The sequence below is a fragment of the Solanum stenotomum genome, chromosome 1, assembly GCF_019186545.1.
Source record: "Solanum stenotomum isolate F172 chromosome 1, ASM1918654v1, whole genome shotgun sequence".
Classification (NCBI taxonomy): Eukaryota; Viridiplantae; Streptophyta; class Magnoliopsida; order Solanales; family Solanaceae; genus Solanum; species Solanum stenotomum.
In genome coordinates this window covers 104,277,671-104,289,778 of record NC_064282.1, presented here as the reverse complement: position 1 = coordinate 104,289,778, position 12,108 = coordinate 104,277,671, and the positions used below count along the sequence as shown (strand labels likewise).

General features: G+C 36.3%; 1 pseudogene; it reads right to left on the bottom strand.

Moving 5' to 3' along the window:
- Positions 1–210: 210 nt before the first annotated feature.
- On the bottom strand, positions 211–1,244 carry LOC125860981 (putative F-box protein At3g10240; annotated as a pseudogene).
- Between the last annotated feature and the right edge of the window lie 10,864 nt (positions 1,245–12,108).

The following is a 12,108-nucleotide window of genomic DNA, read 5'->3' as shown; positions in this document are numbered from 1 at the left end:
TTCTGCTTTAAAATCCACAAGTCTAACTTGGAGGGCTGGGGGTTGACATTAGTAAAATATAACAATAAAATTATCCTCGGTAAATAAAATTGTATTGGCATATACTTTTATTTAGATACTAATTTGACACTAAATGATGCTTAATATCCAGATGCAATAAAAATAACATACGAACTATAAAAAGTTCTAAAATAGAAAGAGACTTAATTTCTACATAACTAGTCTTTCTATGTAACTATAAATGCCTCTGATGCAGTGGTTCGTAGGAAGCCCCTTTATTTCTAAATTTCTCCAACTCTGTCTTGCGATATCATAACACGAGCATAAAGCACCTGACTCTAAGTTGAGGATGAATAAAATCTGTCCATCACAAAATGTGCATGCTAATATGACATGGCGTATGATTTTTGGTGGTATGTGCTTCCACATTGAAGGAAAGTGAATGATATGACTCTCTCATTCTTCTTCGTTCTGAATTTGTCGTAAAACCCGCAAGTGGATATATTCACATGACCATTTTGGACAATTAATGATTGCTAGCTTACCCTTCATCTCTATCAACTCGTAATACCACCACTTAGATGAATTCTTCAATACAATAAGTTTGAAACTTTCAGTTTTAAGATCAAATGCATCTATAGCAAGTGTTTCTCCATGGTAAACAAACTTATAGATAACTCCATTGATGCAAACCCCGGGCTTGTACATAACAGATCTGGGAATCCTTTGAGTCTTTCTCAATGATTTGTCTATGCCTAATGTGAAAATACACTGTTTATGTACAATTTGCTATCATCTCATGTCAAAAGAACTTTATACTTGTTTTCATCTGGCTCAAAACCTAACCAATAGTAAAGGAGAGACTGATCATCATTTAGTTTGGGAAGATATCTTACTTCTCCTGTACTTGGGTTTAGAATTGCAGCAGGATTCTGAATGCAAAATAAACCATTAATGCAACTGACATCAGAACCTACAGGGATATAGAAGGGGAATTCATCAAAACTCCAAAGGCTGGAAGCAGAGATTTTTCCATCTCCAAATTCATAAAATTCCCTTCTGTCCAATAAGTATTTTGTTCCACTCTGACGGATCATAGATTGAGATGTATGGATATCCGTAAAATATGATTCAAAAACAAGAGAATTAAAGAATTTAGTAACGCACTTGAAACGCATTAGTGATTTGACAGGAAGCCATGTGAATATTTGAATGACTATTTCTTCAGGAATTGATGGATTCATCTTCTTGTACACAAGTTGGACATTTTTTTTTAAGGTCTAAAACCCTTCTCTTATGGAGCATATATTTATGAGTTGATTTGTCAAGTTGGACGCCTTTTTTTAATGAGTTTAGGACTTTTATTTTTTTGTGTCCGTTATTTTCTAAAAATAGGTCCCATAGAACGATGTATTACTAATTTTCCCCCTTTTCTCCTAATTCTGATAGAAAAGTACACTATTTTATATATATATATATATTTTTTGTAGAGGCAAAAATAGAATCCTAAAGTCATTAAACCTCATACAAATCAACCGATAAATATATGCTCCATGGAAGGTTTTAGACCTTAAACAAAAAAAATAATCCAACTACGAATCAGAAGAACATGAATTTATCAATTCCAGATGAAATTATGTTTGAAATATTCTCATGGCTTCCAGTCAAATCTTTATTGACCTCTACCTCCCTGGCCTTTCATATTGTCCATTGAATTGCGTTAATGGTTTATTTTGTGTTTGGGACCCATTCACTACACGATCTGCTGCAATTTTCAATCCCAGTACAAGAGAATTAAGATTTCTTCCCAACATAGATGAATCTGTTTTTCCTGGTAACTATTCATTAGGATTTGAGTTGGAAGAAAAGAAGTTCAAAGTTTTTTTGACATCATATCATGAACGGAACAAACAAAGACAATGGGTTTTAACTTTAGGAATAGACAAATCTTGGAGAGAGACTAAAAGCATTTCCTTTCCTATTCTGTATTTTAAGCTAGTGTTTGCATTAGTGGAGTTATCTATCAGTTTATTTATGGTGATGCTATAGCTGCAATTGATGTTAAAACTGAAAAATCTGAAACTATTGCATTGTGGAATGATGAGTCAAGTGTACTATTACGAGTTGATAGAGGTGAATGGTAAATTAGAGGTCATAGATTATAGAAAATGGGTAAGTGGATGCTTTAACTTGTGGATTTTAGAGCAGACTCCACAAAGAAAATGGGAGAGACATATCATTGGCGTTCCCTCAATATGGAATGCTTTAAAGCCTAGATTTGTATCATCCTTCATGGCCCGTGATGGGGAGATTGTATTCGTCGTCATCTTAAAATCTGGTGCTTGTTTGTGTTATGATGTCACAAGAAAGAGTTGGAGGGAATTAAAAATCATGGGACTTCCTAAGGAAAACTACATCAGAGGCATTTATAGTTATGTCAAAACTCTCGTTCCGTTAGGGTAATTTTGTTCAAACGGGAGCACATCATGAGTGCTTGTATGTCCTTTCACTTGATATCCTTTCAGGAACTGTTTTATTTTATGATAAGATTTTGTTATTTTATGACAAGATTTTGTTCACGCGAATTCATCCAAATATATTGTAAATCTTTGAAGTGAAGAATCCCACTCACGTTTATCGATTGCACTTAACTTTTGTTTGCTGAAGCTACAATGTAGATTTCCATTAAAATTACTATAGCATGGGTGAACTAACTGTTAGCATGATAGACAACTAAATGATTGTATGTATTAATGTAATTATATAGTGATATAAATTAGCATGATCATATACATTTGTTGTAGAATCATATGAATAAATATTGTGATAGAATAGCTGATTTGGAGGGATAGCAAGGAAGATTTAGAGGGATTCAATGGCAGATTTGTATAGATAGAATAGTTGATCTTTAGGGATAGGAATGGCGGATCTTTAGGGATGTGTAATCTTTATTTTCTCTATATAATGGAAAGACTCTCTCACTTTGAGAGGCATTCAGCTGAAAATTGACACTAACTTGTAAGAACTTTAACTGATGTAGCAAGAAAATTGGTTTCACCGACTCCAAAACCAAAAGTAAATGAGGCCTGTAGCTTTAAAACAGAACAGTAAAGAGTTTTGAAAATTAACAAATCCCATAAACTGGAACTCACAATCATATATCTTATTACTACCAGTATATGAGACTAAATGCTAGGATATTAGAGACTTGTTATCCAAGAAAAAATTACTCCATGATTGTCTCCAGTGCTGGCAAAGTCAATATAGACACTCGACTAAAATGGAAATTACAAGAACAAATTCAAATTCACCACATCAATACGAATATCAAATTGGGTACTGTTCTTGCACGAGGCTACTCACTGGTGACATCTCGCTGCAATCAACATCTACTTGGAGCACCATTGGCACATTGAACAACATTATAACTTGGAGCACTTGTTTGTGGTTCAAATGATTGTCCATCTACAACATAAGACACAATTTTAACTTTAACTGCTAAAGACTCATCCCATCACACTACTCTAAAAAGCAGAGGAACCAATGAAATGACTCCACGATATGTTGGCAGAGTTAACATCGACACGTCTCTTGCTTTTAAAGTTCTCCTCATCTTCTTGTGCTAGTTAGTGAGTACTAATCATCACCATCTATGTGAGTCACCATTGTTACTAAGAACTGAACTACGTCACATTCAGGGATTAGAACCAAAAAGTCTATCAGGCTCTTTCTAATAACCAAGAAATTCCCAAGAGCCAGTTGATGCAAGTTTTGAACTCCTCGGTGGATAATGAATCTACCTCTCTACCTTTCTTTACTTATATACCAGTCTTTTGTCAGAACGAGGTTTGATTTCATGACATTTTCCTAACACACATCATGTGCCGTGGACTGGAAGTAGGACAAGATCCGAAATTCCTCTCAACTCAAGTTTATGAGAGCTAACTAGCAGTGAAGCTGCATCAAAAATCTGTGAGTCTCTTTCTGAATCAATGTAACTCTAAGTTTACTTTCATCATTTGGAGTCACTGAAGCTGCATTCGACTGAGAATGAGTGTTGGTGTTTGATTGTTGGGCGGATTCTATTTGCTCCATCCTGTCTACTTTCTTCGGATCAATGAATATTTACTTGAACCAAAAAGAGTAGTTTAGTGGAGCACTAATTGGTTATATTAGATCAACAGAAATTCCAAGAAAAAAATTACTTTTCTGCTCTTGAATCAAAGTCTTTAATAACAGGTCTGTAAGACAAATATCGAACAGATGGCATTAATTAATTGCTCATTCCTGAAGTATAAGATGAATTCAAAAATGATGGATACGTAAAATCGAGGAACTCAGAAATTCTACCCTCACTCCATGGATAAATTCCGAAGTGGATAAGTTCTTAATGCATTTCAAGTGTTCTACCACAAATTCTCTGGTTTCTGAATATGATTTTCACAACGGCAACCGTGCATATTCTCGTATGAATTGTGTTAATAGTTTATTTTGTGCTTGGGAATCATCATGTATGCAACCTGCTGCAATTTTCAATCCCATCACAAAAGAAGTAAGACTTCTGCCCAACACTAATGAAGTAAATGCTGGAATACATTTTCATTAGGTTTTGAGCTGGAAGAAAACAAGTACAAAGTTCTCCGGACAACATATCATCCTCGAGAAAGGCACACAAAGTACTGGGTTTTCACTTTAGGCATAGACATATCATGGAGAGACACTCAGAACATTTTCCCTTGTATTCTGTATAGTATGCCAAGTGTTTGCACTAATGGAGTCATCTATCAATTTGCTATGGTAGATTATATATCTATAGTTGCATTTGATGTTAAATCTGAAAACATCGAAAATATTGCATTGTGGGATGCAATTGAGTTTGTGTACTATTACAAGTTGATAGAGGTGAAGGGTAAATTAGGGGTCATAGATTATAGACAATGGGTAAGGAGATACTTTGACTTATGGATTTTAGAGAAGACTCCAAAAAGAGAATAGGAGAGACATATTATTGGGGTTCCCTCGATAAGGAACACTACAGAGCCTAGATTTGCATCATTCTTCGATGGGGAGATTGTATTCGTCGTGAACTCAGGTGATTTATGTTGTTTGTGTTATGATTTCACAAGAAAGAGTTGGAGAGAATCAAAAATCAAGGGGCCTCTTAAGAAAAACGACATCAAAGGCATTTATAGTTATGTTGAAAGTCTTGTTCCCTTTGGGTAATTTTGTTCAAACTGGAAGGTATTATATGAGTGTTTGTATGTCAATTATCTTGTTGATAACCTTTCAAGAACTGTTTTATTTTACGATAAGATTTTGTTCACGCAAGTTCATTTATGTCCGTCACTCTTAAATAAAGCTTACATTCTTAGTATTTTGAATAAAAATCAAATTCTTTTGGCACTCTTAAATAAATAATTAGACTAGTATGATTTAGTAAAATAGTTAATTGACAAGTCCTTTTGGTTCGATAATCCGGCTCTTTTAGAGCCACTATATTACTTGCGCGGCCGCACACACTTGCGTGTGCAACTGGGAGCCGGAGACTTATACATTAACTATTCTCTTTTAGGTTATACTTTTTATTTATTTATTTAAGTTTATAATTTTTCTAGTGTTTTTCTAAACAAATAATTTTTTCTTTTCTTTGAATAATTTGGTACTCTTATTGATATGGATGATTGGGATAAATTGTGGTTGGGTGAGGGGTATTCTTATAAATATCCTTGTATTTATTGTGATGGACACCACATGGAGATCGAGTGTCCTATATGTCATATATGTGGTGGCCAATATGTTCATTGGAGCAGTTGTCCTAACTCTTATTCACATCCCTCAAACCCCTATTATGAAATTCTGTTATTTGTTATGTTGGCAGGGGTGATGAAGTGCAGAATGTTGAACAAGAGGTGCACAATATATTCTTAAAGCAATTTACGGACATGGTGGACAAAAGTAATTTAGCACAAAGGGAACTACAATCAAAACTCACGGAATTTGAATCAATAATGATGGAACAATGAGTAAAAGACATGAAACTACAGGCAATAATTATGGAGCTGCAAGCTAAGGTTGACGCTGATCAATTGCAAGTTACAGTCCTAGCTAATACTCCATTAAAGGAAAATATTGAATCTCAGCAAGAAGAAAGTTATGAAGAAGTAGAGATAGTGAGCCAATCTTGGCTACAAGAGCAAACTCAACTTCTAAAGTTTCAAAAGTCTATCTGTGATGGTCTGACATACATGACAACCCAACTGATTGAAGGAAGAGTTGACCTCACACAAGAAATAGATCTATTTGGCTTAGATATTTATGACTTGGAGATTCACTTGAAAAAGAGGTTCGTCGAGGGGTTTTCATCTATTTCATCCCCGTTGACCAAGTTGACTCAGAAAACAATTAAGTTTCAATGGTCTAAAGCTTGTGACAAAAGCTTTTAGAAATTGAAAAAGCGGTTGACTACTGCCCCAATATCTACCTTACCAAAAAGTACACAAGGTTTTGTGGTATATTGTGATGCGTCTAGAGTTGGACTGAGTTGTGTGCTAATGCAGAATGGCAAAGAAATAACTTATGCCTCCAGATAGCTTAAGGTACACGAGAGGAATTACCCAACCCATGATCTAGAGTTGGTTGTCATAGTGTTTTCTTTGAAAATATGGCGTCACTATATTTATGGTGTACATGTAGATGTGTTCACCGATCATAAGATTCTTCAATATGTGTTCACTCAGAAAGAGCTTAATCTCAGACATAGGAGGTGGTTGGAATTACTCACCGATTATGACATGACTATTCTTTATCACCCAAGTAAGGCTAACATTGTTGTTGATGCCTTGAGCAGGTTGTCTATGGGTAATATTTCCCATGTTGAGGAGGACAAGAAAGAATAAGCAAAAGATGTGCATAGAATTGCACGATTAGGAGTCCGACTAATGGATTCCAATGAAGGAGAAGCAGTGTTGATGAATGGGGCTGAATCATCATTAGTGTCTGAGATGAAAGAGAAACAAGACCAACATCCTTTTTTTTTTTAATTAAAGGAAAATGTTCATAAGCAAAAAGTGATGGCCTTTGAACAAGGGGGGATGGTGTATTGAGGTATCAAGGTAGATTGTGTGTGTCAAGGGTGGATGAACTCCAAGAGAGGATCATGGAGGAAGCTCATAGCTCCAGATGTTCTATCCATCCGGGTTCCACAAAGATGTATCATGACTTGAGATAAGTCAATTGGTGGAGTAGTATGAAGAAGTGTATCACAAAGTTCGTTGCTAAGTGCCTGAATTGCCAACAAGTCAAGGTAGAGCACCAGAGGCCAGGTGGTATTTCTCAGTACATAGATATTCTGGAATGAAAGTGGGAGATGATCAATATGATTTCATTACAGGTTTACCACAGTCTCGCAGGAAGAATTATTCGATTTCGGTGATTATAGATCGAATGACTAAATCAGCCCATTTCTTACCTGTAAAGACTACCCATTTAACAGAAGATTATGCTAAGTTATATATTCAAGAGGTAGTCAGAATTCATGAAGTTCCGTTGTCTATCATTTCAAATAGAGGTGCACAATTCACTGCACAATTTTGAAAGTCTTTCCAGAAAGATTTGGTTTCGAAGGTAAATTTGAGTACTGCTTTCCATCCTCAAACTGATGGTTAAGCAGAGCACACAATTCAAACTTTAGAGGATATTTGAGGGCATGTGTGATCGTTTTCAAGGGTAATTGGTATGATCACTTACCTCTCATTGAGTTTGCTAACAACAACAGTTACCACTCTAACATCCAAATGGCTCCCTATGAGGCTCTTTATGGGAGAAGATGTAGATATCCTATTGGATGGTTTGAGGTTGGTGAGGCTGGGTTGATAGGACCATACTTGGTTCATCAAGCTATGGAGAAAGTGAAGACTATTCAAGAAAGGTTGAAAACAACGCAAAGTCGCCAGAAATCCTATACTGATGTTAGGAAAAGAGACTTAGAGTTTGAGGTAGATGATTGGGTTTACTTGAAGGTTTCACCCATGAAGGGTGTTATGAGGTTCGGCAAGAAGGGGAAGCTTAGTCCCCGGTATATTAATCTTTATAGGATATCCAAGAGGATTGGTAATGTAGCTTATGAATTGGAGCTACCGTTAGAATTAACAGCAATTCATCCGGTAATTCACATTTCTATGTTGAAGAAGTGTATGGGACATCCTTCACTTATCATACCTACTGAAGGTATTAAGGATAGCTTATCTTATGAGTAGATTCCTGTTCAGATTCTAGATCGCCAGGTTCGCAAGTTGAGAACCAATGAGGTAGCATCAGTCAAGGTTCTGTGGAGGAATCAGTTTGTTGAGAAAGCTACTTGGGAGGCTGAAGAGGATATGAGCAAGAGATACCACATCTTTTTGAGTCCAGAGAAATTCCAAATTATGGTACTAATCCTTTCCTTAGCATATATTTTAGTTGAAATATTCTATTACTTTGCATATTTAGTGTTTGAGATGGGTGTCAGATGTTACTGTCACACCCCGAGCCTACCCCCTGGGCGGGACTGGCACTTGAGAATCATTGTTGGCCCCAAGCGAACCCTTGGCATGTCTTACTACTTAGCGGAAGACTTACTCATGATAAAAGTACTCTAAAAAATAAACTCAAATCTCAATAGATAATCTTAGAATGTTTTAAAAATTAAATAACAATCACTAGCCTAAGTGGCAACTCAAGTCTCAACATAACTGAATGGAAAATGAAAGACTAATGAACTAATAATAACTAACTGTCTATGAAGCCTCTAACAACTGAGATGGACATTGGGAAAAGATCCACGACATCCTAAAGAACTATAATACTGAAAACAATAAAAAAGGGATCATCCGGAAGCAAGGAAGCTCACCAACAACTCTGAAGCTCAACTGGATCAACAATGCGCTGGATGTTGATCCTGGTTACCTGTATCTGCATCCTAAAAAGATGCAGGCCAGCTGGCATCAGTGCATTTAATGTACGAGCATGCGAGAGGAATTCTAAAGCAAGACATAAGCTTGAATGGGAACTGAAAGAACATACCAGGTCTCAACTCAACTCATTTTAATATAAAGCAGTAATATGAATGCAATATAAAGAAAAGCTTCTAAAACATGTGGATAACAACTCTATGTATTGAAAATACAATATTAACTCAGTTTTTATACATGGATACCATTTAAACTCTGCTTGTATATGAAAATACAAATAACTCTGTGTATATAAGAATACAAAATATATTTGTGGGAGTTTCTCTAACCGACAACCATCATTATGAGCTATGTGATGATAAAACGCTTGCCTCACGCAGCCAGGGTTGTCCTACACCTTGCCGGGGGTATAGAACCTAACTACTAAGTGGGTCCACTAGTCTATGCTAAAAAGCACTAAAAAATCATCTAAAAAGTATGACCCTTTTCTACCCATGCTGGTTACACGGTTTATGGAGACTATGAATTGTTTGAACTCAAGCTCGTCCCCAAATCGGTGCTCACTACTTCTCCCAAAATGTAACTAGCTCATTTAATTAAAAACATAACTCTTTCTGTGGTTTGAGATAATTACTCTAAACTAGCCCAAAGGCTCTCTTCGAAATCAGTGTTTCCTCTCTTACTTAAATGTGAAAACATTTACTCTTTACTCAATAACTAGCTCAACGGCTCTTTTAGAAATTAGTGTTTCCTTTCTTGTTTAAATGTGAAAACATTTACACTTTGGGAATACATAGTTCCCATATACTCTTTTGAAGAAAATGAACTTCATTTGTTACTCTTTACTCAACTCAAAACTCAAGTCTTAAAACAAGTTTAAAGCATTTGCAAAAGACTTTTGAAAAGACTCATGATGTTTAGACGTACCTTAAAGTGTAGAAATCAGCTAGAAAACATAAGTACAATTCAAGGGAACTCGAACGGAAAGAAGTGGGAAAGGTTAGAGGACCTGGCGACTCTGGCGTACTGAGTGATGCAGAGCGCCATACCCAAAACTACAGAACATGGGTTGGGGCGCACTGAGTGGCACGGAGCCCAAGAGCCCAAACTTCAGACACTGATGTGGGGCGCATTGAGTGGCATGGCGTCCCACCCCTTTTCCTAGAATTTATTTATGAATTTTCTTGTCGTTTTTTTTACCCTAATTCGTCTAGATTCGATTGGTTTCTTCCCCAAACACTTAGATTTGAATACCCAACCAAAGTATACAAGAATCTACTCAAAAACAACCTTAAATCTCATGAAATTAACTCAAGAACTCAACAATCAAGATCCCAATAGAAACTTCAACAAAATCCATCAAGAACTCAATTTCTCTACTTCAAGAACATAAAAACACTGAATTCAATCTTGATTGGCATGTGGGTGAACGAACCCAATGCTATGTGATCTCACATACCTCATATGGACCTTGGCGAAATCCGCAAGCGAAACTCAAGAATGCGATGAACTTTGGCTTTTTCTCCTCCTTTCTCTTTTCTCAAAGCCCTAGCATAATTTTGTAAAGAGTAAACTGAACCAAATCAGTTTAGACCCCAATTTAATCACTAAAAACAAATTAAATTAATTGGGTACTGAAAAGACCAAAATACCCCTCCAAAATTCGGTTGACTTTCCTTATTCCGATAGCCCGACTTCAAAGAGGCATATCTCCCTCGTACAAGCTCAAAAATTAGCAAACATGGTGGCGTTGGAAAGATAATTCAAAGACCTTTCATTTGACATCTTATGGAACACCTAACTTATCCTGTACCGAGAGTTATGGACGTTTGAAGTTGACCCAACCTCATACTTAACATAACTTTGCCAAATTTCAGATTTTCATTCTTTCCAAAAATGATTCTTTCTAATTCTAGCTCTTTCAAATAGCGGGGTGTTACAGTTACCACCCTTAGTCTACTTAGAGTAATCTCATTCAAGGACAAATGTTCCCAAGGGGGAGATATTGTAGCACTTCGGTATTTGAAAGAGCTAAAAATAGAAGGAACTAAATTGGAAATAGCAAAATCTGAAACTTTGCAAGTTAGATGTAGGTTATGAGTTTTGGGTCAACTTCAAACGATCATAACTTTCTGTACAATATGAGTTAGGTTGACCATAAGATATTGAATGAAAGGTATTGGAATCCTCTTTCCAACGCCACCGAGTTTGCTAATTTTCAAGCTTGTATGAGGGAGATACACCCATTTGAACTCGGGTTGTCCGGTTAAGGTAAGTTACCCGAAAATATGAGGGGTATTTTGGTCTTTTCCTTACCCAATAAGCATAATACGTTTTTAGTAAATAATTAGGGGTCTAAACTGATTTGGTTCTGTTTTACAAATCCTAATTTACGTTAGGATTTTGAGAGAAGTTCAAGAAGAGGAGAAAGGGAGAAAAGTCAAGGAGTACTTCAAGTTTTCTTGGGAATCAAAGGTTGTTTTGCCAAGGTTTTAAACCCTAAGAGGTATGTCAGTTCTCATAGTGTTGGTTTGTTCACCCACACACCAATCATGTTATTTTCAGCGCAAATTCGTTCTTAAAGTTGAAGGATTTGAGTTCTTATTGAGTTTTCTTGAAATACCTTTCATAATCTTGATTGTTGGGATTTCGATGAGTTCTTGAGATAAGTGTTAGTGTTTTGAGGGTTGTTTTAGTAGATTATCATGTACATACGTTGAGTATTCAATTCTAAGTGATTGGGAAGAAACCATTCGATTCTAGTCGAATTAAGGTCAGAAAACGAGTAGAAAAATTCGTCGGAATTTTTTGGGGGAATGGTGGCACGGCACGCCACGGATGCACCAGCAGTGTGCCAGAATGGGCCTCTGAACTTTAGGGGATGGCATCCCGAGCCAGAAGTGCGCCCGGGTCGTCTGCCCCCACCCATTTTCCATCATTTTACCCTTCTAAGTTCTCTTAAAGTGTACTTCACTCCCCATTGATTCTAACTATTCTAATTTACTTCTAAACGTCTAGAAATCATTCACAATGTGAATCATAACCTTGAATTCATAATTCAGATTCAAGGTAGAGCTAAGAGTCAAGTCTTAAGAGTTCTTCGAGTTATTTTAAGGAGTCTTTTTACAATTTTTTTTAAACTTGTTTTAAGACTTGAGCA